General features: G+C 40.3%; 1 non-coding gene across 1 annotated transcript; it reads right to left on the reverse strand.

The window, feature by feature from the left end:
- Positions 1 to 23,573: 23,573 nt before the first annotated feature.
- Positions 23,574 to 23,645, reverse strand: TRNAQ-UUG (transfer RNA glutamine (anticodon UUG)). The gene has a single exon. It is a non-coding gene; the product is annotated as a tRNA-Gln (tRNA).
- Positions 23,646 to 26,386: the final 2,741 nt, after the last annotated feature.

The following is a 26,386-nucleotide window of genomic DNA, read 5'->3' on the forward strand; positions in this document are numbered from 1 at the left end:
ATTCATTCCTTTTGTTCAGAGGTGTAAATCTGGAGAGACAAGAATATTTGGAGGAGGGTTCAAAGTAACATTAGAAAGCTTCAGCCAGGGACAGGCCAATGAAAATAGCCTTCCTATGGCCTCAAAGTTGTGTGGTGCTTGATATCCTGCCTTACTAGTTTCTTATTGTGTGGCTCTCCGGCAATTGCTCAAAATATGACACGCATAAACTTGACCATTTGATTCATGAGCAATTTCCCACAAGTCATTTAGGGTACTAGGTACCTGTTCCATAGATAGAAGTTCTTTCATGGATCAAAGGGGGCATGATTTCATGTGCAGCCTGCATCCCATAGATGGTTTGTGCTTGTTTGTGCTTGTTTGTGCAACCCATTTTCTGATATGCCATGGATGGATGCTGGTCCATAGACTGGGGTTTAGGGACCCCTGAATTAAATGCAGGACATTGAATTAATTAATCTGGAGGATTTTCAACAGTTGCATCCAAATCTTGAATGGTAAATTTATATTGTTCTAAATTTGCTGTTGGATTCTAGGAGAAAAACCCATTCACCCAGATACCTTCTGCCAAAATGTTCACATAGGAGGTAAGTATTTTCCTTACACACAGCACCCACTTGTAATTTACTGGGAGAGCATTTTAGAAAACAGCAAGGATTACTTTTTAGGACATTTGAACAAATGCGCCATTAACCAAGACTGTAATACTGTGAGGATGATTTAGAGTTCTTATTTTGGAGATCGCAACAAGGTTGAGTTGGCTTTGATATGGTTTTTAATACAATGGCATATGTCTGACATTAGTGGAGAAGATTATTTTCTGATTAAGTGCGCCAATTCACAATAGGTTCATTGGCTTCACTTACATTATTGTCAACAGGATTTTTTTCTCTCACATTAAAGCTAGCACAAGTTTTAATGCTATGAATTGGTTTTAATACTATACACACACACACACACACACGTTTATGTGTGTGTGTGTGTGTGTTTATATATATATATATATATATATATATATATATATATATATATATATATATATATATATATATATATATATATATATATATATATACCAGGGTGATCCGACATAAGAAAAACATATAGCCCCTCCCTGGTACAGAGCTGGAAGGATTCAGATCTGATAGCTCTAACTGCTAGTTCTCTGCTTTACAATGCAGAGTTCCCCAGATCGAATCCCAGTAAAGAAAGGGTGTGGCTAGCTGATGAGGCCTAATAAGGCCGAAATGGGACCATCCTAGTCTCCCTTAATTTTAAAATTCCAGCTAAAAATACATTTAACACATACAGAATATAGTTGTCGGCTATAAATATATTAACTGCCTTGTAGTGGCCCTGGGTTGGGCCTAGAGGCAAAAAGGAGCTGTGACGTTCCTTAAATATACCAGGGTGATCCGACATAAGAAAAACATATAGCCCCTCCCTGGTACAGAGCTGGAAGGATTCAGATCTGATAGCTCTAACTGCTAGTTCTCTGCTTTACAATGCAGAGTTCCCCAGATCGAATCCCAGTAAAGAAAGGGTGTGGCTAGCTGATGAGGCCTAATAAGGCCGAAATGGGACCATCCTAGTCTCCCTTAATTTTAAAATTCCAGCTAAAAATACATTTAACATATATATATATATATACACACACATACTGTATATATATATATAACAAGGACAGAAGCACCAGCCTGAAGGTGACGAGTGGGACCTCATCGAAACGTTGCCAGAAATCTCTGAATCCTACATGGGAAGAAACCCGAATATGCCAAGACCTTTATATAAAAGACCTTTATATTAAAACAAATATATATATATATTTGTTTTAATATAAAGGTCTTTTATATAAAGGTCTTTTACTCGTGTCTGTTGCCTTTTTCCCTCCCCAAGGGAGGGGGTGGAGTTGTGAGGCAATGCTTCGGAGGTATTTGGTATTCCTTTCTTCCCCCCATTGTCGTTGTTACTTTTTATAATGGTACATGTCTGCTCTTGCAATTTTTTTACCCATGTCCTCGTCCTAGGTCTACACTGTTCTAATCCCCCCTTGTCCTCTATGTTAGACACCCCACCCTCATTTGGCTGGTTTCTATGTCTGGCCTGGGGAATTCTGCTGGGGGCTGTGTCCAATCTTAATGACCCATCTCCTTTAAGTCGTTGTTGGTGCCTTAAAGCCTGGTATGCCGATGGCATATCGATGTGTCTATTTAAAGAATTTTCATTCGAGAACCAGGCTTCTTTTAGGAGGCGACCTCCCTTGGTTTCATCCCGTGCCAGAATCTCAGTTCCCTGGAAATCGAAGCCGTGACCTTGTTCCTCCATGTGTATCCAAATCTGGGAGCGCTGTTCCTGACGCCGGACCGCTAGTTTGTGTTCGTGTACACAGGTTCTCAACCTTTTAGCTGTTTCACCCACATAGTGGTGTGTACAATTACTGCAGTTTATACGGTAAATTACCGAGGAAGACTCCTCCTTCACTAGGGTTTCCTTCGGGCGCATTACTGATTTTCTCAAAGTTTGATCCGGCCTATGCGCTACTTTGACCCCGTGGGGTGCCAGTATGCGTGCAGCTGTTTCGGATACCCCTTGTATGTACGGGAGTACCCTCCACGCTGATGTTTCGTTTGTGCTTTCAGTAGGCTGCCGGAGTCTAGGTGTAACGCACCGTTGGATAAAATCCCTCGAGTAACCATGACGTATACAAGTTTGGTAAAGATACGCTCGTTCTTTTTGTTTGGCTGCCCGTGTACTACAATGGGTATTTATCCTGTTGAATAATGTCCGTACGCAGCTGACTTTATGTGCGTTGGGGTGGTTGCTTTCGTTGTGTAACATGCGATCCGTGCTGGTGGTCTTGCGGTACACCTCCGTGTCGATGCTTCCATCCGGGTTCCGGTTAATCTGTACATCTAGAAAGGCCAGTTTGGTAAACGTGTCATCGACATAGCGTGTCCAGAACTTAGGTTTGTATATTTCCATGGCTTCTCTTTCCAATTGCTGGAGAACTGCTTCTGCAATCACGCCCGAAATTGGGGATCCCATCGGCGTGCCCTTTACTTGTTCGTATATCTGGCCGTTGAATGTGAAGTATGTTTTTAGGCAGAATTTCAATAGTTGGATGAGGTCATCCGTGCTGGGGGCCTTACAGTGTCTTGGTTCAGTTGTTACCAACAAATTGTTAATGGTTTGAATTGCTAGATCCTGGGGGATAGATGTAAATAGTGAAATAACGTCGAATGATATCATTACCTCATCTTGCTCCACTACCACCCCTTTAAGCCGTTCTAAAAAGTCTGTAGCTGAACGTACGGTGGTGGTGGTCTCTTCAACCAGATATTGTAGTTGGCCCTATAGCCATTTGGCCAAACCAAATGTAGGGGTGCCACGGAGAGAGACAATGGGGCGTAAGGGTACCTCTCCCTTATGAATTTTGGGTAAGCCATAGAATCGTGCCATGGCTGAGTCTTTCGGACGGATCCTTCTTAACGCTTCCTCATCCAATTTGCCTTGTCTCTTAAGTTTATCCACCATTTTATTAATTTGGTTTTTGAATGATGTCATAGGGTCTTTATCAAGAAGCTGGTAAGCACTCCTGTCATTGAGCAGGTTGTGGGCTTTACTGTTATAATCTACCCTATCCATAACTACAGTTGCAACAGACACGAGTAAAAGCGGCAGGTCTCCCTACAGCCAGCAGGATTAAGCCTCACAATTCCACCCCCTCCCTTGGGGAGGGAAAAAGGCAACAAACACGAGCAAAAGAGGTAGATCTCCCTTCAGCCAGCATGATTAAGCCCACAATTAGGCTTACCGCAGGGGGGAGGGAAGGGTGTGGCCCCGTGACGCGGGCAATGAGCAGACTGAGTAATGCTTTATAAAGATGTTTGTCTCCCACGGCATTTTAAAACTCTGACGAAGTTAGCAGCACGCTAACGAAAGCTAAGTGGTTTTATTAAAGTTTCTATGTTCCGGTGATCGAGATGGCTGCACACACACACACACATATATATATATTTGTAGATTTTCACAGGTATAGGTATGTAGATTGGTTTTGCCCCGTGTAATATTTTGCATATCTGTGCGACGTTTCGGTGAAATCACATTCACCATCATCAGACTGAAGTTTTAAGCTTCGTGCTGCTGTAAATATAGTTTGTTTGCAACTGCCATTTGTTCCTTATAAATAGTGGTGGGGGTGGAGATTTGGTTTGAATGTAGCAAATAGATTGGGTGGCTATGTTTTAATGATTTGATTGGTTGGTGGAATCACATTTAGTTGAAGGATTGACATGGTGATGATTATGATATGTGTTTTTGTTTAGGGCTGGTTTCCAAATTTCTGGTAGGCGGGACGTGTCGTCACGTTTATTCATACTGAGGGGGTGTTTTTCTATCCCTATGGCTTCCATGATTATTCTTTTATATACGTGTTCTGTTTTGGAAAGTAATTTAGTTTTTTCAAAGTCAATTTCATGTCCTGTTTTTTTAATATGCTGGAAAAGGGAGGAAGATTTTTCTTCTTTTTTGACTGCATTTTATGTTCTGCAATGCGTGCATTTATTCTTTGATTAGTTTGTCCAATGTATGTGGCTGCACATGTTTTGCACCCTCACCACTATTTATAAGGAACAAATGGCAGTTGCAAGCAAACTATATTTACAGCAGCACGAAGCTTACAACTTCAGCCTGATGATGGTGAATGCGATTTCACCGAAACGTCGCACAGACATGCAAAATATTACATGGGGCAAAACCCGAACTCAGAACAATCTACATACATATACCCGTGAAAATCTACAAAAACAAATATATCAAACCACACCCAGCCACCAGTATTTATAGAAGGAAGGCAGCTCAGGTCTCGCAGTGTTCGCCTGAGAACAAGGATAGAAACACCAGCCTGAAGATGACGAGTGAGACCTCGTTGAAACGTCGCCAGAAATTTCCAAATCCTACATGGGAAGAAACCCGAATATACCAAGACCGTCACACACACACACACACACACACACACACACACACACACACATATATATATATATATATATGTAGATTGTTCTGAGTTCGGGTTTTGCCCTGTGTAATATTTTGTATGTTTATGCAACGTTTCGGTGAAATCACATTCACCATCATCAGGCTGAAGTTTCCAAGCTTTGTGCTGTCCATTTTACAACAGCACGAAGCTTGGAAACTTCAGCCTGATGATGGTGAATGTGATTTCACCGAAACGTCGCATAAACATGCAAAATATTACACAGGGCAAAACCCGAACTCAGAACAATCTACATACATATACCCGTGAAAATTTACGAAAACAAATATATATATATATATATATATATATATTGATCTCAACTAATATGTTGATCTCAACTAAGTGCATTATATATATATATATATATATATATATATATATATATATATATATATATATATATATATATATATATATTGCACTTAGTTGAGATCAACATCCCAGATCGCAAATGCCCACAAATTGAATTTTCTGATTTTTGCTAATTTTGCTGATTTATACTCAATAGTGAAGTTCTGAAGATTTTCAGAAATTATGAATTCTGAAACATATTGTCTATTTTACTACTATAAGATATTGATCAGCCTACTTTATTGAAATTTTTCAGAAAGTGTAAATCCTGAAATACATTGTCTATCTTATTACTCTAAGATAAATTGATCAGCTTTGAGGAATGTTAATGAAACCGTTCCTTCATTAATGGGAGCAACTAAAGAGACAGTTTGCTTAAAATATTGAATTTACTTTGAGGTTTCTATAGATCAGGAAAAAGAAAACAAATCTATCTCATTTATTCCTATGAAAGTGTTATGGTCATGTTCATCTAGCAATATTAAAAATTATTAAACACACATCAGTATCAGTCAGTCCATATGTAGTGTGTAGCTTATTTCTAGCCTTAATTTTTTTGCTCTGCACATCAAATTAATAACGAAAGTGAATCAGTGAAGACTCTCTTATAGTTCTTTGGCAACACCAAAAATTTGCATCTTTATTCTCTTCATAGGGCTGTTAAATAATACTTTGTCTTCTTTTTGACAATACCTTTAACAGGACCCATGTTTATAAAAAGCTACAGCAATCTGCTCAATCAGCACCATTATAATAATTTGTAGCTTTAAATAGCTTTATTTAAAAATATGTTTTATTAATTTTTTTCAGTTTAATATGTTCAAGGACATTGGTATGAAACATGTTAAACCTATGGGAGCAATGAACTTCATTTTGCCCTGTAGTGTAATTTCTATATAAATGCAGTTAAGACTTTTATTGTAACATTTATAATCAGTTTTATTTCTTCAGATAAATGTAATAAAATATGCAAAACATATTAAGACATGTAATGTACATCCTTTCCTTTCTTGGCTCAACCAAATTTTTATTATACTCTTGTCTCTTGCTACCTTCCCTTCCTTCCTTTCTTTATCTCAGAGTCACCAGAATCCTTCCTCAAACGCTTTTCAAACCCTCAGAACCAGCCTCAAAATTATCCCAATACAGCAGTTGCAAGGACTCAAGATGAACTAATCATAACTTACCACCATTCTCACCAACTGACCAATAAGGAAATATTGATGTTGATCTTCACTCTAGTTTGGCAGCTCAATCCCTGGTACCTCATTTTCATAAGCAGAGTTTATGGTACATGTTTTTGTTTTAACCTACCTTCAACTGAAAACATTAGCAATGTCCTACCATACACCACTTCATAGTGCTTTACATTCCTCTCTAAGTGATTTATAGAGGCAGCATATTGCCCACAACCAGGGGTAGATTTATTTATTTATTTATTTATTTATTATTTAGATTTGTATGCCGCCCCTCTCCGCGGACTCGGGGCGGCTCACAACAAGGCATAAACAAATCGTAACAAATCTAAATAAATTTAAATATTTAAAAAAGTTTAAAAAGAACCCCAATATACTAATAAGCACACACACAAACATACCATACATAAATTGTACATGCCCGGGGGAGATGTCTCAGTTCCCCCATGCCTGATGACAGAGGTGGGTTGTAAGAACTTTACGGAAGGCAGGTAGAGTAGGGGCAGTTCTAATCTCCGGGGGGAGTTGGTTCCAGAGAGTTGGGGCCGCCACAGAGAAGGCTCTTCCCCTGGGGCCCGCCAACCGACATTGTTTAGTTCACAGGACCCGGAGAAGGCCCACTCTGTGGGACCTAATCAGTCGCTGGGATTCGTGCGGCAGGAGGCGGTCTCGGAGGTATTCTGGTCCAATGCCATGAAGGGCTTTAAAGGTCATAACCAACACTTTGAATTGTGACCGGAAATTGATCGGCAGCCAATGCAGACTGCGGAGTGATGGTGAAACATGGGCATACCTAGGTAAGCCCATGACTGCTCTCGCAGCTGCATTCTGCACAATCTGACATTTCCGAACACTTTTCAAAGGTAGCCCCATGTAGAGAGCGTTACAGTAGTCAAACCTCGAGGTGATGAGGGCATGAGTGACTGTGAGCAATGAGTCCCGGTCCAGATAGGGCCGCAACTGGTGCACCAGGCGAACCTGGGCAAATGCCCCCCTCGCCACAGCTGAAAGATGGTTCTCTAATGTGAGCTGTGGATCAAGGAGGATGCCCAAGTTGCGGACCCTCTCCGAGGGGGTCAATAATTCCCCCCCAGGGTAATGGATGGAATTGTCCTTGGGAGGCAGGACCCACAGCCACTCCGTCTTATCCGGGTTGAGTTTGAGTCTGTTGACACCCATCCAGGCCCCAACAGCCTCCAGACACCGGCACATCACTTCCGCTGCTTCGTTGACTGGACATGCGGTGGAGATGTAAAGCTGGGTATCATCAGCGTACTGATGATACCTCACCCCATGCCCTCGGATGATCTCACCCAGTGGTTTCATGTAGATATTAAATAGCAGGGGGGAGAGGACCGACCCCTGAGGCACCCCACAAGGGAGAGACCTCGGGGTCGACCTCTGACCCCCACTAACACCGACTGCGACCGGCCAGAGAGGTAGGAGGAGAACCACTGAAGAACAGTGTCCCCCACTCCCAATCCCTCCAGCCGGTGCAGAAGGATACCATGGTCAATGGTATCGAAAGCCGCTGAGAGGTCAAGGAGCACCAGGACAGAGGATAAACCCCTGTCCCGGGCCCGCCAGAGATCATCCATCAACGCGACCAAAGCAGTTTCCGTGCTGTAACCAGGTCTGAAACCCGACTGCTGGGGACCTAGATAATCGGCTTCTTCCAAGGACCGTTGGAGCTGGAGCGCCACCACCTTCTCAACAACCTTCCCCATAAAGGGAAGGTTGGAGACTGGGCGATAGTTATTAAGTATGGCTGGGTCCAGGGAGGGCTTCTTGAGGAGGGGGTGCACAAGTGCTTCTTTATAGAGAGTTGGAAAATCTCCCCTCCCCAAGGAAGCATTGGTAATCTCCTGGACCCAGCTCCGTGTCACCTCCCTGCTGGCCGAGACCAACCAGGAGGGACACGGATCCAGTAAGCAGGTGGCGGAACTCACAGATCCAATGGCCTTGTCCACTTCATCAGGTGTCACCAGATCAAACTCTTCCCAGACAGGTGGACAAGTACGTGCCCCAGTCACCTTGACTGACTCGTTGTCAGTCGACTCTGTTTCACAATTGGAGTCGAGATCAGCCCGGATCTGAGCGATTTTATCAGCGAAAAACGTGTTAAAATCCTCGGCACTGCTCTGCAAGGGCTCCCCAACTCCCCCCTGATTAAGAAGGGAGCGGGTCACCCTAAACAGAGCGGCCGGGCGGGATTCTGCTGATGCAATCAAGGCGGCATGGTACGCGCATCTTGCTGCCTTGAGCGCCACTTTGTAAGTCTTAATAAAAGCTCTTACAAGTGTTCGATCAGATTCAGACCTACTCTTCCTCCATCGCTTCTCTAGATGTCTCTTCTGGCGTTTCAACTCCCGGAGCTCCTCGTTGAACCATGGAGCTCTACGGGGTCTAGCGCCACGGAGAGGTCGCAAAGGCGCAATCCAGTCGAGAGCCTCCACTGCAGCCTTGTTCCAGGCTTCCGCAAGACACTCTGCCGAACTGTGGACAAGTGCCTCTGGTATAACCCCAAGTGCCGTCTGAAAGCCCTCTGGGTCCATCAGGCGTCTGGGGCGGAACATCTTAATTGGTTCCGCCTCCCTGCAGGGAAGGATTGGAGCCTGGAAGTCAAGCCGTAGTAGAAAATGGTCTGACCATGACAAAGGCAATGCTTCTAAGCCCCTTAGTCTCAGACCATTACTCAGTTGCTCGGAAAGGAATACCATGTCAGGTGCGTGCCCTCCCTTGTGAGTCGGACCCTGTACTACTTGAGTCAGGTCCATGGCTGTCATGGTGGCCATGAACTCCTGTGCCAACCCAGAGGTTTTGCCGAGTGACGGCAGGTTGAAGTCCCCCAGGACAATAAGTCCAGGGAACTCCACCGCCAACCCGGCTACCTCCTCGAGTAGCACAGGCAGGGCTTTTGACACGCAGCTGGGAGGCAGATACATGAGAAATAAGCCCACCTGAACCCCTAAGTCCAACTTCATCAAGAGAGACTCGCAACCCACAATTTCCGGAGCAATGAGTCTACGTAGGCAAAGGCTCTCCCTGGCTATAATAGCCACTCCTCCCCTCCTTCCCTGGGGTTGAGGTTGATGCCATATCTGAAACCCGGCTGGGCAAATTTCAGAGAGAGGAACACCTCCCTCTGGGCCCAGCCAGGTTTCAGTAATACATGCCAGGTTGGCCTCCTCATCCAGGATCAAATCCCTGATGAGGAGAGCTTTATTTACCACCGACCTGGCATTGAGTAGAAGCAACCTGAGCCCAGGGCCAGAGTTACACTCATCACCAGTACCCAAGATTGGGCTCACGGAGCCAGAACAAGGGATCGTTATTAAGCAAGGTTCCAATTACCTTCACCAGCAATTTGTATTGTGATGTTTTGTGCATGCAACCTCTCATGCAATTCTGCATCCATGCATGCTCCGTAGCTCCAATCATCCCAAAACACAGCCCTGGAGCTGATCAGCTGTGCTTCAGGTGAAGGAATAAAGATCAATATAGACCAGACCTGGGCAAGATGCGGCCCGAGGGCTGGATATGGCCCACCTGCTGTCTGTGATCAGCCCGCGGAGGTTGGTCCAACTTTTCTAGATAAGAACCAGGTGTTCAAGATATAATATATAATAATATATATAATATATAATATATAATATAATATAAAATTATAATTTATAATTATAATATAATTAACTCAGTTCTACCCAATAATATACAGTATTGGGTAGAACTGAGTTAATTATATTAGTCCGTCCCTCTAAAACCATCCCAATTTCTCATGCAGCCCTATGGCAAAATTAATCGCCCACCCCTGGTATAGACCCAGGTGAGAGGACCCTTTTACAGGCAGCAGAAAAGGAAAATAGTTCAAAATAGTAAAAAAATTACTAAAAAAAGATGTTGGTACCCATAGGCCAGCACTGGCTCATCCAGTTCAGCAATGTCACCAGCAAGTCACTACTGGATCGGGCGACCCCTGCCCCCCAACAATCTGGAATATCGACCTTGGAAGGATGGTAGGTTAAGTCAATCTTGTGCTGGTCAGAATCAAACTGCTGGCAGTGAGCAGTGAATAAACCTGTAATACTACATTTAACCACTGCACTACCAATGTCCCTAGTATTATGTATCTGAATAAAACATTTATATGTTACAATATATAACAGTTACGATATATAACACAACTAACTAAAACTCAGCTGTCACTAGCTGATAGCTTCCTTTTTATAGTGTAGTACAACTGTAAACCAACCAGAGCTTCAGTAATTCCTGCTCCTTTTCCCACCCCCTAGCGGCCCTCCAGAACCCTGCACCTAGCTTATGTAGCTTACAGTTATATAGGTATAGCTAAGCATTTGGAGGATGAAATCTAGTTTCTTATTCAGTATTTCCAAAATCAGTGATGCAATTCATCCCCATTCTTCTTTTGAGGCTCTTATAAAGTATTTTCTGTTGCATGTAGAAACACTGCCACTGATGGCTTTCAGTGAGAAAAGTACATGTCTGGGGTCAGATTCATTTCAGCTGCAGCAAGACAAGGGCTTAGTTTTGTTAGTAGCATGGCATTTCTACCTTAACCCCCTTTGCCAAAGAAGGGGTGTCCTGGAGCTGGCTAAATATTCCTAATTTTGTGAGCTAGTTTATACTCGTAGCAGAGATGAACCTCTTGAATCCATTGCTCTATGCCTAGCAGCATAGTAGTGGCAACGAAGCAAGCAAAGACATTTCTTAAACATTTAGCAATACACCACTAATTAGCTCAGAGTTTCTCAACCTTGACAATTTTTCAGATGCATGGACTTCAACTCCCAGATCTCCCCAGCCAGCTGTTGTACAATTCCATCAAATGCAGAGTTAACCCCCTTGAGATTGGAAAGAAATTTGATGCATCTCTGGATTGTCTTAAAAACTTCAAGTGAACAACCAATGAACCAATTGCATGACAGAGTCATTTATTTAAAAAAAAAAAAACCAATACTGTGAATGTTAATAATACTTCTACTGAAGGACATTTTAATTTACTTTTAGTTCATCATAGGTTCATTCCACTGCAGTTCGATTGATTTTAATGCGGCTATCACAGGCTAAGTGGTATGTGGTGTACAGCTCATTTCTTCAGTAGAATAACTCACTGTTTTAACCACGAAGTGAAGTATTTGCACTGGGACTATAAGATTGTGGAGTGGCCATTAAAACCTGGAATCTTATCACAAACAGAGGAACATAAATTACAATACCTGTTAGCTTAAAATGTGATTATGGTTATTACTATTTAATCAATCAGGGATTTATTGCTTCTCTCACATTCTATTCCATTCACAGGAACACAGACATACATGGAAATCAAGAGGCAAGATTAAATAACAAAACTTGGCATACTTTATTGGCATTTGCCTTTGCAGAATTTAATGCATTTCATTTAAAGGGTTTGATTATGAGTAGGTCTAATGCATGTTTTTTCTTTTCTTTTCTTTTTATGATCCTTTAACCCTGTGCATCAGGTTGGAGTCAGGGTGAAGGATTGGAGGTAAGTGCTTTGTGGCCCAATATCCTTCCTGATGCGTATATGGAGTTCACAGCAGATATTTTCTCTTTGTGCCCAAATAGAGAAACATCTGCTGCTGCCTAGGATCAAACTCACAGTCCGATTGTGAAGTGAGAGCTCCGCCTCTAGGCCATTATTCTGTTCTGAGTAGGTCTAATGCATAAGAGCAGAACTTTACTGGAGCTAATCATCTTAGGTAACCTCAACTGCCCATGAGAGTGAGCATGCAGAAAGATCTTTAGAACCAACAGTAGCAAGCATCACACCCAGAATATGTATTCATCCAACTTTGATGGTAACTCCATCTGATGGGTTTTAGATGTTTTTTAAATATTAGATTTATTATATCGTATTATTGTTGTTGTGAACCGCCCCGAGTCTGCGGAGACGGGCAGCATACAAAACTTTTGCCAGACCCATCTTCGAATACAGCTCATCTGTTTGGAACCCATATCGCATCTCAGACATTAACATCCTTGAAAATCTCCAAAGATACTTCACCAGAAGAGCCCTTCACTCCTCCACTCAAAACAGAATACCCTACAAGACGAGACTTTCAATCCTGGGCCTAGAAAGCCTAGAACTAAGACGCCTTAAACATGATTTAAGTATTGCCCACAAGATCATATGCTGCAACGTCCTGCCTGTTGGCGACTACTTCAGCTTCAACCACAACAACACAAGAGCACAAAACAGATTTAAACTTAATATTAACCGCTCCAAACTTGACTGTAAAAAATATGACTTCAGTAACCGAGTTGTCGAAGCATGGAACTCATTACCGGACTCCATAGTGTCATCCCCAAACCCCCAACACTTTACCCTTAGATTATCTATGGTTGACTTATCCAGATTCCTAAGAGGTCAGTATGGGGCGAGTACAAGTGCACTAGAGTACCTTCCGCCCCCTGTCCTATTGCTCTCCTCTATCTCCTATACCTTTCTTCTATTCCTATATCTCTTCTTCTATTCTTTCATTGATATGTTCTATTACTATATCTTCTTTTCTATTATTTGTTAGATATATTTTACTATGAGTATCTCCTCTATAACCTTCATCATGTATTTTACTATGTGTATATAGATATATACCCACTAAAACGCTCATTGTGTATTGGACAAAATAAAAAAAAATACAAATCTAATAAATTATTATTATTATTAACTCCATTTTCTACACGTCTTCCAATGAAGAATTTTGCAAACTAAGGGTGGGTTCCTTCCAGTTCGGACCAGATCACCCAATCCATTAGCGACTTGCTGATGATGTGAAGATGTCTTCATGAATCCGATTCTGTCTGTGCCAGTCTGTGTATGCCATCTTTTTTGGGGAAATTTCGGCAGGTTTTGGATGGCTTCCCTTTGTCCTCTGCTTTGAAAAAAGCCCTCTTGCCCGCCTCAGGTTAATACAGACCTTTATTTCTTCCCTTGAAGCACAGCTGAGCAGCTCATCAGCTGTCTTTCAGGCTGAAACTACTTTCTGAGCATGCACGGAACTGAATTTGCATGAGGAAATGTGAGCGTGCAAAATGTCGTGATGCAAACCAGTGGCGAAGGTAAGTAGAACCCACCCCTGTTGCAAAGTAATATTTTGAAAGAGCTATTTGGGTGAGTGATGAAATCTGCTTCTACCTGCCACCCAAGATTCACGTCTTATTATAGCTGAGAAAAAATGCCCTTTCAAAATCCTGTAGCAAATCTGAGCGAACAATTCCTCTTAAGTTGCTCCACAGGAGTGAAAAATTCTTCAACCGTTTCTCAAGAGCAGATCTCTCCTTGAACAGGAACTGCTTATTTATCCACTGATCATGCTTTCAGACGCTAAAACAAGCATTACCCTCACCTAGGTATCCCAGGGTTGAGATGTAAATCTGTGTATTATCCATATGTTGGTTATGACCTCATGTCAATGGGAGCCTATAGAGTTGTTAAATGGGAGATTTTGATTTCTCCCATGAATGCTAACTTGAGCTGACCTTGGAAAAAGAATGAGGGCCCAAACAATCCATTCTTCCAGTGTTGTGTGGAATTGTAGCCATACCACATTTCCTATAATTTCTGAACCTAAAAGCAGCAGTGCTGAAAAAAAAGGTCCTTGTGAGTTGTGTTTCTTCACACTATCTTCCTTTGAGCATGCTGGATGAGTCACCTCAAGAAGGGCGGCATAGCAATCGAATGAATGAATGAATGAATGAATGAATGATGCTTATACCACTTGCCAGTTACCTCAAAACTAAATAAAGTGAAGCACCCCACCCGTGAGAGCTTTCCCTCTCCTTTGAAAGAATGTCTAAGGCAAATTCTTGTTACATTGAATGAGAATTATAGAAAAATTCAGAAATATTTTTCTGCCTGGTTTTAGGTTTTAATAACAATAACATTGTAATTGTGAGATGCATAAGATGGCTGGCTTTCCTAAATAGGCATTTCTTTATCCTATTGTATATATTTACATAGGTTGGACAGCAATTTTCATGTGCCTGGATATTTTTTATGGATTTACGCTATCTTTAGTGGTACAGAATTTTTGAGAATTAGAGCTTAGTTTAGAAGGTTGGAGTTGAGGCCTGCAAACTGAAGAGAGGAGAGAGGACAATGGGAGCCCAAATCTTACATTACCCAATTGAAAGACCTAGTTTACTTGTGGGGATTTGTTTTTGGGTGGTTTGGGGGATAGCACTTGTTGTTTCTAATATTGAACGTCTTCTACTGTGAATTGTTTGTTAGTGGCTGCTTTTTAATTTGGAATTTAATTGGATTTTATAGTATTTATTCTACTGAGTTTCGGTTATGTAGAGTGTCTTCAATGGCATGAATTAAAATGTGGGTGCCTCCTGGAGTGTTATAAATTGAAAGATGTGGTTGATGTGGCCTTAGATTTCTTTTATTTGAATGGACCTTACTTCCCATTAAAGGGGAGTAAGGATTTTGACCATAAAATGAGTATTCTAATCGACTGTTAAATGAAAAGTATTCTACTGAAATGCGCAGTGACATTTGTTCAGCAATAAAATATGCTTTGGAATGGCTGGAAGTCATATTATGCAATCTGGTATTTTTCCTAGTTTTTACTGAGATTGCACCTTGGGTTGCTTCCTCAAAAAACTGAAAGAACATATACCAAATAAATTGTTCCTTGTCTGGCTCAGTGTTGTCTGAGTAGAAATGACAGGTCTCTCTCAAACCTGTATAGAAAGGCTGCAATTTGAATATATCTGCCATCTTATAGGTGTTATTTCTTTAGTAAAGTTTATATGTCACTCCAATTAAAAATGGCGATTATAATTCCAGGGTAAGTGTCAAAATATACAGTATTTAAATTAATATTATCCTACCAAACAAGGATGGGTTCTAATTTTTTTTACTACTGGTTCTGTGGGTGTGAATTATTTTGTGGGTGTGGCTTGATGGTAATGTGATGGTGGAAGTGGCTTTATGGTCATGTGACTGGGTGGGCATGACCAACACAAAGTCAGTCAAGTCAAGGGATCCCTCACCTGACCCTCCCCTCCCAGCCATTCCTTGTCACACCCAGCCTCAGCGTATCTATAGTTCTGTAAAAAAGTTGTCCACCTTTTTTCAACTTTATTATCTTCATACTATAGATGTACTTTCATGGACCACTGGAAGGAGGAAATGGCTCACACACTTTGCCCTAGAGTGTGATAAGCAACAGGCTTTTAAGGGGCTGCCATAAAGAAGTGACAGGGGGAGGGGAGGCATGTATTTTCCAGAGAAGCAGAAGTCAAAACAAGAAGCAATGGATGGAAATTGAACATTGAGAGAAGCATTTTAAAATAAAGGATAAACTTCCTGACAGTGAGAATCAACATAGGTGCAGAAATATTTCAGTCATAATTTCACATATAAAATAGCCATTCATGTAATGCAACCTGCATATTGTTCAAAACAGTAATTAATATTATGACTTATGTTTGAAAGCAAGTGTAAAAGTCAAAGATTACAAGAGTGCTTCTTTCTCTATATGTATACAAAGCATCACATACCAGGAATTGCATATTAAGTTGGACTTATGCAACCTGATGTATAAAATAAACACACACATATTTATGTTCTGGACTATAGACATTGACTGCATATAAATCCCTGAAAAATATGTGGAAATCCTGGCCAAAAGAAAGGCCATAAAATCAATCTAGGTATAGGGACAATGTAAAATATTATCACATGATGAATAATAGAGCAATTAAAAATAATAGCAGAGAGTTTTCTCTCCCCCCCTTCCTTCCTCTTTCTTTCTCTTCTCTCTCTCTCTCTCCTTTCCTCATTCTTTCTCTCTCTCTGACTCTTTTCTTTTTTCTGCCTCTCTCTCTCTCTCTCTTTCTTCCCTCCCTCCCTCCTTCCTTCCTTCCTTCCTTCCTTTCTTTCTTTCTTTCTTTCTTTCTTAACCCCTCTAAGGTTTGATGAAAGTAATCATACATAGGGAGGCTTGCTAACAAGTTTTGGTGCTAAGGAGGTCTACTCCCCCTCTTCACCTGAAAAGAAATGTGATCCAAATGAACAGTTGAGCTACGTCACATCCAGTCTCCTTGCTCACACAGCAAATACTGTTGGAGTTTCCAAACAACCCTCAACACCCTCACACACTAACAGGATGCTAGCCAGATGAATACCAATGGATGCTGGTAGGCAGAGACAGATCGCTCCCCTATTTTCCTCCTTGGTTCAGGCAAATTTGTTCCTTCTGCTGTAACACCAGTTACAGGGGAACATCACAAAAAATGCAGGAAAAGATTTACAGAAGGGTTTAGAAAAACACATGTAAGAGAAGCTTTCCGTTTCTCCCATGGCCCCATCACATAGTTTTGTAGCATGAGTCTGTCTGTCTGTCTGTCTGACTGTCTGTCTGTCTGACTGTCTGTCTGTCTGTCTGTCTGTCTGTCTGTCTGTCTGTCTGTCTGTCTGTCTGTCTGTCTGTCTATCTATCTATCTATCTATCTATCTATCTATCTATCTATCCACATGGGTGGGCTATTGTCCAGATGGGTGGGAATGTAGTGGGGTAGCGAAAATGGAGCTCCATCCCAGAGCACCCAATTTGCACTGAAAGATGTTGAAAGAAAATGGAGGGAGTCCTGCATAAGCCATGCCTACACACACACACACAGAGAGAGTAATATACAGTAATAAAAAACATGTGATACATATAAAAATATAGTTAGTCGGCTATGAATAAATTAACTGCCTTGAAATGGACCTGGGTTGGGCCTAGAGGCAAAAAGGAAATGTGACGTTCCTTCAATATACCAGGATGATAAGGAAGTAGGTTTTTTTAAATGAAATGGCAAAGATGCCTCTTTCATGCAGGCTCATCCTAGAATCCTTTGCGCGGTACCTTCTGGGATGCATACATTTGCACGTACAGTATATCATAGGCACCTCCACATGGAAGATTTTTCTATGGACTGTATCCAAAACAGCCCTTCTGTCACTCTCCGAAAACCAAAAAAAGACATGCTGAATTTTTTCTAAGCAATATACTCTGAAAAGTTCTAGGGAGGAGTTACCTAGACTTTCTTCCTCCCAACCAAACTATCTAAACTTTGCTGTCTCATGTTCCTCTGGAATGCAGGGCCTCCCTCCTGGGAATCCAGGCCACATTTCTCAACACCTTCCATATTCAGAAAGCATTTTGATCCATGGATATTTCCATTTGTTACAGGAAAAAAAATGCTGATATCCCTTTCAGCCTACAGATGCCTTTACATGAATCATCCTGAATACTCATAGGTCTGCAAAATTGGGAAGAAAAGTGAATTGGTAAAACCACCTTGTTTCAGTGGGAACCTTTCCCCAGGTAAATAAATACAATAAATAAATAAATTCCCCAGTGCTTTCTTCTATACATGGAAGGCCTCCTTCCATTTCTGGAAAGCCACCTTCACATTTTATTTCTATGATTATTTGTAGAATCTGTTGTACTGGCATTAGATGGAAAATGAGAATTATTCTTATTCTTGTTCTGTTGTTTTGTTGTTGTTGTTGTTGTTATTGTTGTTGTTGTTATTGTTATTATTGTTGTTATTATTATTATTATTATTATTATTATTATTATTTATGCTTATATGTTGCCCAATTCCCAAAGGACTCTTGGCGACTTCCAACAAATAAAAACAATTCTTAGAACAATATAAAAAAACCCAACAATTATAAAACCCGCACTAAAACACAATTAATTTCACAATCATTCCTCATTCATGGCCGGATCTAGGTAGTATCTCAGTCAATCAATGACACCAGGCTTGTCGGAAGAGCCAGGTCTTTAGAGCTTTGTGGAAGGCCAGCAAGGTGGGGAGGACACAAATCTCCAGAGGCAGTTGGTCCCATAGGGCCGGAGCCACCACAGAGAAGGCTCTTCCCTAGGGGCCTGCCAGCTATCATTGTTTGGCTGACAGGACGCAGAGAAGGCTGACTCTGTGGGTTCTTATTGGTCTTTGGGAGGTATGCGGCAGAATGGCTGCTAAAACCAACTTGACTCCCTCAAACAGAGTATATGAATAAAAATGGTATGTATAAAATATCCAAATAAAGATGTAGCCAAGATGAGAATTTCAGGGAACTGCAGTTTCAGTTTTTGGCCACAGATAGATCTAGGAACACTTCCAGCTCAGTAGGGTCACTGCTATGTCGTATATTTGACAAAGTCACATTGCAAATACCATCATGGCAATGGTCTTTGGAAAAGGCTGAGGCAATTTACAGTAAGGAATGGTTTCAAAAATTCAAGAGCTGACAGGCTAGCAAAATAACGCTTATGAACAGATCAGATGCATATCAGACCCCTACATGGAAAAGCAGAGGAACCCAAGACATTATTGTTGATAGATGTTGGATAGTAAAAAGAAGTCAGAATGCGTTTCATTGATTATAAAAAGAGTTTTAACTCTGTCAATGCATCAGGTTATGGGAAATGTTAAGAAAGATGGGAATCTCAAAACATCTCATTGTTCTTATGAGAAATTTAAAGGCATGTCAGGAAGCTACATATGATGAAATTGGCTCCAGATTGGCAAAGAGTTTGATAAGGTATTAACCCCTTTTTATACAACCTCTATAGATGAAATATATAATGATAGCTAAAGAATTTGCCAACTCTAGTAATAAAAGTCAAAAACCACAAAAGGGAAAAAAGCTGACTAAGATTAAACATAAACAAAGGCAACAGTTACAAGCCTTAAAAGTGAAAATGAAGATATTAAAGTGGTGGGCAGTTTCTGCCTTTTGGGATCAACCAATCCTCGAATACAGCTCATCTGTCTGGAACCCACACCACATTTCAGACATAAATACATTAGAAAATGTCCAGAAATAATTCATGAGAAGAACCCTCCACTCCTCCACACACAACAGAATACCCTACACAATCAGACTCGAAATCCTAGGCTTAGAAAGCTTAGAACTACATCGCCTTAAACATGACCTAAGCATAGCCCATAAAATCATCTGTTATAATGTATTTCCTGTCAATGACTGCTTCAGCTTCATCCAGAACAATACATGAGCACACAACAGATACAAAATCAAAGTAAACCGTTCCTAACTTGACTGTAGGAAACACAACTTTAGCAACTAAGTAAGCAATGCATGGAACTCACTTCCTGAGTCATCACCAAACCCCAAAAACTTTACCCTTAGGCTATCCACTGTTGACCTCACCCGATTCCTAAGAGGTCAGTAAGGGGCGTGCATAAGTGCACCAGTGTGCCTACTGTCCCTAATGTTTCTCTATTAGTAGTACCAATATCATGTATTTTTGTCAAGTATGTATATAATAAACGTTGTTATACATGTACTTGACAAAATAAATAAAGAAAATAAAACCATCAATAGTAAAGGATAAAGCAATTTAAAAAATATGTCACAGACTAGCATTTGTTAGAGCAGCCTTGAAGACCTTGGGAAAGATATTTGAATGCTGTGACTGGTTTATATTGTACTTACAAAGATCAGAATTGTGTAAGCTACATTATAACCTTTTATGGAAGCAAAAGTGGGACTTTGAAGAAGCGAGATAGGAGGAGTATTCACACCTCTGCACTTTAGTGCTGGAAAGACTCTTAAAAATACTATAGACAGCTCAAAAATACAAAGCGACTGAATTGTTGAACAAATTAACCCAGAGTTGTCACTCAAAAACCAAATAACCAGGCTCCAATTATTGTACTTAGTTTACATTTTGCATAAACGTAGCTTAGGCACAAATGCTGGAAAAGGATAGAGAAGAAATGTCCAGCAACAAAGTAGATGGACACAATTACAGTGGTGATTGCTGCGCCATTGGGAGTCGTGAAAGAACAGGTTAGAAATGGATCACTATAGAGAAAAATCTATCTATGTGCTCTTGAGGAGCTGAAAATGACTTGATGACCCATAATCAATTTTTAATGAATCTGTTGGAGCAGAATGGCGCACCCAGAGTTCCAAACCACAGTAGGAGACTGGATTGTAAAATTGATGGAGTTCACTGAAATAGGCAAGCTGACCGGTCTGATCAGGAAAAACAAACAAACAATAAAGATGCTCTTTTACAAAAAACACTGGAAACTTTATATGGATGTTTTATAGACTTTTTGTTGAAAAAAAAGAAGCCGATTATTTATAGATCAGGTGGTTTAAAATTGGATTGGATGGCTGAGGTTCCAGATGGAGAAGAGGACTACAAGGACCACGACAATGTTCACCGCATTCAACAAGAAGAACGCAGGGTGAGCCAAAGAAATTTTGATCCAAGGTAGCCCCACTGTTCTGGCTGCCTGGGAGAGCCATACTAGGACTGCCTGCAATTTCAGGCACACTGTGTGCCACTGTTGCCAAAAGCACATTGCTGAGGGTTGCAGAGCCACGCAACCAATACTCTACCAACCTATTGGTCGGGTGGTTTCAAAAGTTTAAATAGGAAGAGGAAAGAGTAAGATAGCAATTTGAGAGAAAGGATAAGGGATGCGAAAATTCTATATTTACTTCAGGTTTTCTTTTTCTTATTTCCTTTTTATTTTTATGCTTTTGTTATAGTGTAAAATTCTTTAAAAAAAAGTTTTCTTTAAAAAAACAAACACGTATCTCTGATCAAGACCAGCAGTATTCAAGGTCAAACAGATTATAGAGAAGAAAGAAAAATGAAAAACAAACCTCTCCCTCACTACAATAACACAACATTAAATTAAATAATTAAGAAGTTGTTATCCTGTTATCCTGTTCCAAATTAACTGCAGGTAATTTGGAACCAGCTCCCCCCAGAGATTAGAACTGCCCCCACCCTCCTCGCCTTTCGTAAACTCCTTAAAACCCACCTTTGCTGTCAGGCATGGGGGAATTGAAACATCTCCCCCGGGCCTATACAGTTATGTATGGTATGCTTGTGTGTATGTTTGCTTTTAATAATGGGGCTTTTAGTGTTTCTTTTAAATTATTAGATTTGTTATATATTGTTTATTATTGCTGTGAGCCACCCCGAGTCTACGGAGAGGGGCGGCATACAAATCTAATAAATGAATGAATGAATTAATGAACGAACGAACGAACGAACGAACAAACAAACAAACAAACAAACAAACAAACAAACAAACAAACAAACAAACTCTAATTGCCCTGCCAAAAGACAGGCTTGGTCCTGTTATAACTTCAGTTATATTGTTCTATGGGTATCCTTAGTGTTCTCTGTTCTCTGTTGTTCCATTCTACAAGGCTAGCCTTAATACTACTAGCATCATACAGTTGCTCTTCATATTACAACCTATATGTAAAATGACAAATTAAAAATTAAATTAAAGAGTCTTAGAATAATGTCAAGAGCTCAAAAACCTATTAGGTGTTGGATCTTGGGGAGATAACGTTTGAGTTATTATTAATTATTGGAGACTCCCTGGACAAGTTTCCATAGTTTTCTTGGCAAGATTTAGAAATGCTTTGTGATTGCCTCCATTGTGTGACTGGCCCAATGCCTGAAATAAGACTGGAGTTCACAGTCTCCCAGTTTCTAGTTTCCATTAGACCAAACTAGCATTTTGAGTTTGTCAGTCCAACATAACAAACTGCCTATGTAGAGCTGCAATGACCAAAAGATTTATGGAAGAACACAGAGTGTTTAGAAATCAGTTGCAGTTTTCTGGGCAATTGTATGGGAGTATTTTGCTCTTGATTTTTCTAGGATATACTGTATATATTTTTAATTTCAAATCTAACTTCCCAGTTTTGAATCATCCCAGTAATCACCAGCCCTTACCCTGTTTAACTTCTAAGACTTGGCAAGATTCTCAAGGTAAATTCTTAGAAGCCCCCACCTTTAGTAACTAATCCACTGTTTCTCATGCTGGCTGGGGAATTCTGGCAATTGAGGTTCACAGAACTTAAAGTACCCAAATTTGAAAAATTAATGTGTTCTCTTGGGCAATTTCTGCTTCCCTATTCTGAATAAGATATAATGAGCAGCCAATTTTCTTTAAAGGCTGTTTCTTTAAAAAAAAATTAAAATTGTTAAAGTTAGAATTTCAACTAACAATTCACATGGAGCCCATTTCTATGGCTGAATGTATAGTGGTTTTGTCTCTCTGGATAATAGCGTGTAATGCTTCATTTGAATTATGGATTAACTAGGCGCATACATTTTTTTACAAAATTTCTCATCTGAATTACTTCTGAAGCATCAATGCACATTTCCAATATTTGAGAACTGAAACACTTCTATGATCACAACTCCAAATTATTTAATCCTAATGCCAGACTCCAGAGAAATGTCATGTTTAGTGTTGGGCGAACCCAACAAAGTTTGGATTCAGTGAGTTCGGCCGAACGTGCCGTGAATTTCAGGTGAGTTCGCTGAACCCGAACCCGAACACTCCGTGACGTTGAAGCTCCGCCCCCGGAATCGCATTGTGGGATTTCCCAGCTCCTTTTGCTGAAAGGACCTCCCTTTGTTTGCTTGGAAGAGAGGGCAGAAGCATTGCTGGTTCTATAGTGTAATGGTTAGCACTCTGGGCTTTGAATCCAGCAATCCGGGATCAAATCTTGGTGGAACCTCCTTTTTTAATTTTTTTTTTAATTTTTATTTATTTATCATCATCATCATCATCATTTATTAATTATTTCCATGGGTACATCGGGAAGGTTCCCTCTTGTCCCCAAAGAGCTGGAGGGTCCTTTCAATGCTTTTTTAGTGGGAAAATAAATCAGCAGCATGAAGTGAGACAGACACCGAGGAGGCCAAAATATGGAAAGGAATAGAATAATAATTAGAAATAAAATTGACTGTCTGGCTTCCTTAATGCTGCTGATCTATTTTCCCACTAAGAAAGCATTAAAAGGACCCAAACCCTTTTATTATATAAAGAAGCATCATGATGATGATGATGATGATGATGATGATACTAATACTAATACTAATACTAATACTAAATAAAAAATATTTTTTTAAAAAAAAAAAAGGAGGTTCCACCAAGATTTGAACCCGGATCGCTGGATTCAAAGTCCAGAATGCTAACCATTACACTATAGAACCAGTGATGCTTCTACCCACTCTTCCAAGCAAGTAACGGGAGGTCAGGAAGAAGTATACGTGATGTCAAAGCTCCGCCCCCGGAATTCCATCGTGGGGTTTCCCAGCTCCTTTTGCTTGCAGTGTGGCAAGCAAAAGGAGGTGGGGAATACCACGATGGGATTCCCCACTCTCCTCCCGGGCAGTGGCATTTCGCGGTGTTTGAGCGAACCCCGAACTCGAACCCGAACTTTGCCCGAAATTTTTTTAAAAATTGGGTTTGTATTCGGCATGCTGAACATTGCAAAGTCCACATGGACTCGAATTGTGCGAGTTCAGTTCGCCCAAAACTATTCATGTTATGCTGAATGACCAATTTATTTATATCTCTGTAATCTATTCTGTATACAGCTAAACTGTCATATTTCCAATTAATATTTCCCCTTAAAAAAATTATTATTTTTTTAGAAAAGTATATACAGTAATACAAACAAGCAAAGAAAATTTTAAAAGGAAAGGGAGATATTTGAGGAAAATAAAATTGGGAATGCAAACAAAAAGGGGGGAAAGCTATATAAAAAAGTATAACTTCTGACTTTCTTCGATAGATAAAAATCTAAAAATTAATGACCCACAGAACTAGAATGAACAATAACAAACAATACTTCTATCAGTTAATAAAAAAATCTTGATCTAGGCATGAAGTTCATAAAATGTTTACTGGGCTCCTCAAAGTAAGTTTTTAAAAGGTTGTATATTAGATTTCTTATTTGGGTGTTACAAGAAACTTGAGAACTTTCTTACGCACATGATTTAATCATGTTCATCTGTAGCTTTGTTGAGAGATGATATCAGATAGAGACTTCAAATAATTAAATGTTTGTGTAACCCTTTCAAAAAACATAGAAGTTAAACAGGAATATGTGAAGTTGGCTGGCATTTAAGATATCACAAAGAACTCTGATTGTATAAGTTTGAGGTTTAGCAAAGATAAATATTCTACAAAGGTTGAAAGGTATTCACGGTACACACCAGTTTTATTTTCTTCGTTATATTTTCTTGGGTTTTTTTATTAGAAGATAAATAAATTATGTTAGCCTCATTAGGAAAATCCTTTAATTTACTGAATGGTGATAAGTTACATAGATCAGAATTCACTGTGAAAAAAATATATCAGATTATTCATGAACTGGGGGAGCTAATGGTAACACATCTAATATTCTTTCCTATCCCCGCCTCTCTGCCTCCAATAATAACTCTGTGAGGTAAGTTAGGCTGAGAAAGACCCCAAATCACCGATCTGGTTTTAATTTTTGAGGTAGGACTAGAACTCACCATCTCTTGATTTCTAGACTGGTACCCAAAAATCTTGGGTCTGATTCAGCAGCCTTCCTCATTTCCAGCTCCAGAGAAGACCCGCTTTGCTCTTATAGAGTTCCTTCTCTCTGGAGCACCATTTAGTTCTCTGCTTCTTTGAAAAAAATAACTCATCAAAATCACATGACTGCTTCCAGGCTCCATCTTGTCTAGTTCTTTCAGCCACCTCTCAGTTATCCATGTCTCTTTTCTCTCTGGTCTTTCTTTGATGATCTGTTTCTTTTTGCTTTTCTGGTCCATCTTCCCGAAATCTTTCTCCTTTGTCTTATCCGCTAAAAGTCTACCTAAGCAAGACAGAACTTGTCCTCCTGCTCCTGATTGTGTGGTCCAAGTCCTTGCTATTAACCTTGTGATGGTGTCAAGTTTCCAAATAACATCTGAGAATTAAATCAGAGTCCGAGGCATGGCCTTTTCAAAGTTCTGATTTATTAACAGAGAAGTCCCATGGATTTCTCCACCCAGTTTAAAGTTCATTCAGTGTTCCTAGACCCACAAGTTCACAACATGATCCACTCTGGTTCTGCCAATGTGTCCGGTTCTCCCATCAACTTCCAGGCAGGTGCTGAACAAAAGATGGTCTTGAGTAGCTAGAAGGAATTTGTTATGGCTAGTATTCTACCCCTCATGCAACTGTCGCTCCTAAATTCTCCTAATACTATGGGAATTTAGGAGAACAAAGTCTCCAACTCAAATGATGGCTTCAACCTGACAGATGGCTGAGTTGAACAAAGCTAGTGAAAAGGAGTGGCAGTGGGTTGCCTAAATATTTCTGTGTCTGCTTTCCAACTTACTACAAGGATGCTCTTTTTTATTTTGGTGGGACTTCTGCCTGTGCATTGTTATGCATGCAGAGAAATCCCTAAGCAATATTGCCATTTTGCTTAGCAATTTGCCTTTGAAGGATTTTGTTGCTCAAGCGTCAAAGTGCTGCTTAAACTGCACAACCCAAATCTCAGGTGGTCATATATTTGCATATTCATCCAATTTTCTCACAAGCAGATTAGGAGGATTATGTATCCATCACTCACTTGTTCTTAGCTACTGGCTATCACAGAATTGAAAAATGCAAAGGTTGGAGGTAATCTAGAGAAATGGGTATCAGCAAGAAAAAAATATTTTTTTTAAACAGACATCATCATCATCATCATCATCATCATCATCATCACAACAACAACTACTACAACAACAACAGAGTTGGAAGGGACCTTTGAGGTCTTTTAGTCCAACCCCCTGCTTGGACAGGAGACCCTACACTACTTCAGACAAATGGTTATCCAATAGCTTCTTAAAAGCTTCCAGTGTTGGAGCATTCACAACTTCTGGACACAAGCCGTTCCACTGATCAATTGTTCTAATTGTCAAGATTTTTCTCCTTAGTTCTAAGTTGC

Source organism: Erythrolamprus reginae, chromosome 1, assembly GCF_031021105.1.
Source record: "Erythrolamprus reginae isolate rEryReg1 chromosome 1, rEryReg1.hap1, whole genome shotgun sequence".
NCBI lineage: Eukaryota > Metazoa > Chordata > Lepidosauria > Squamata > Dipsadidae > Erythrolamprus > Erythrolamprus reginae.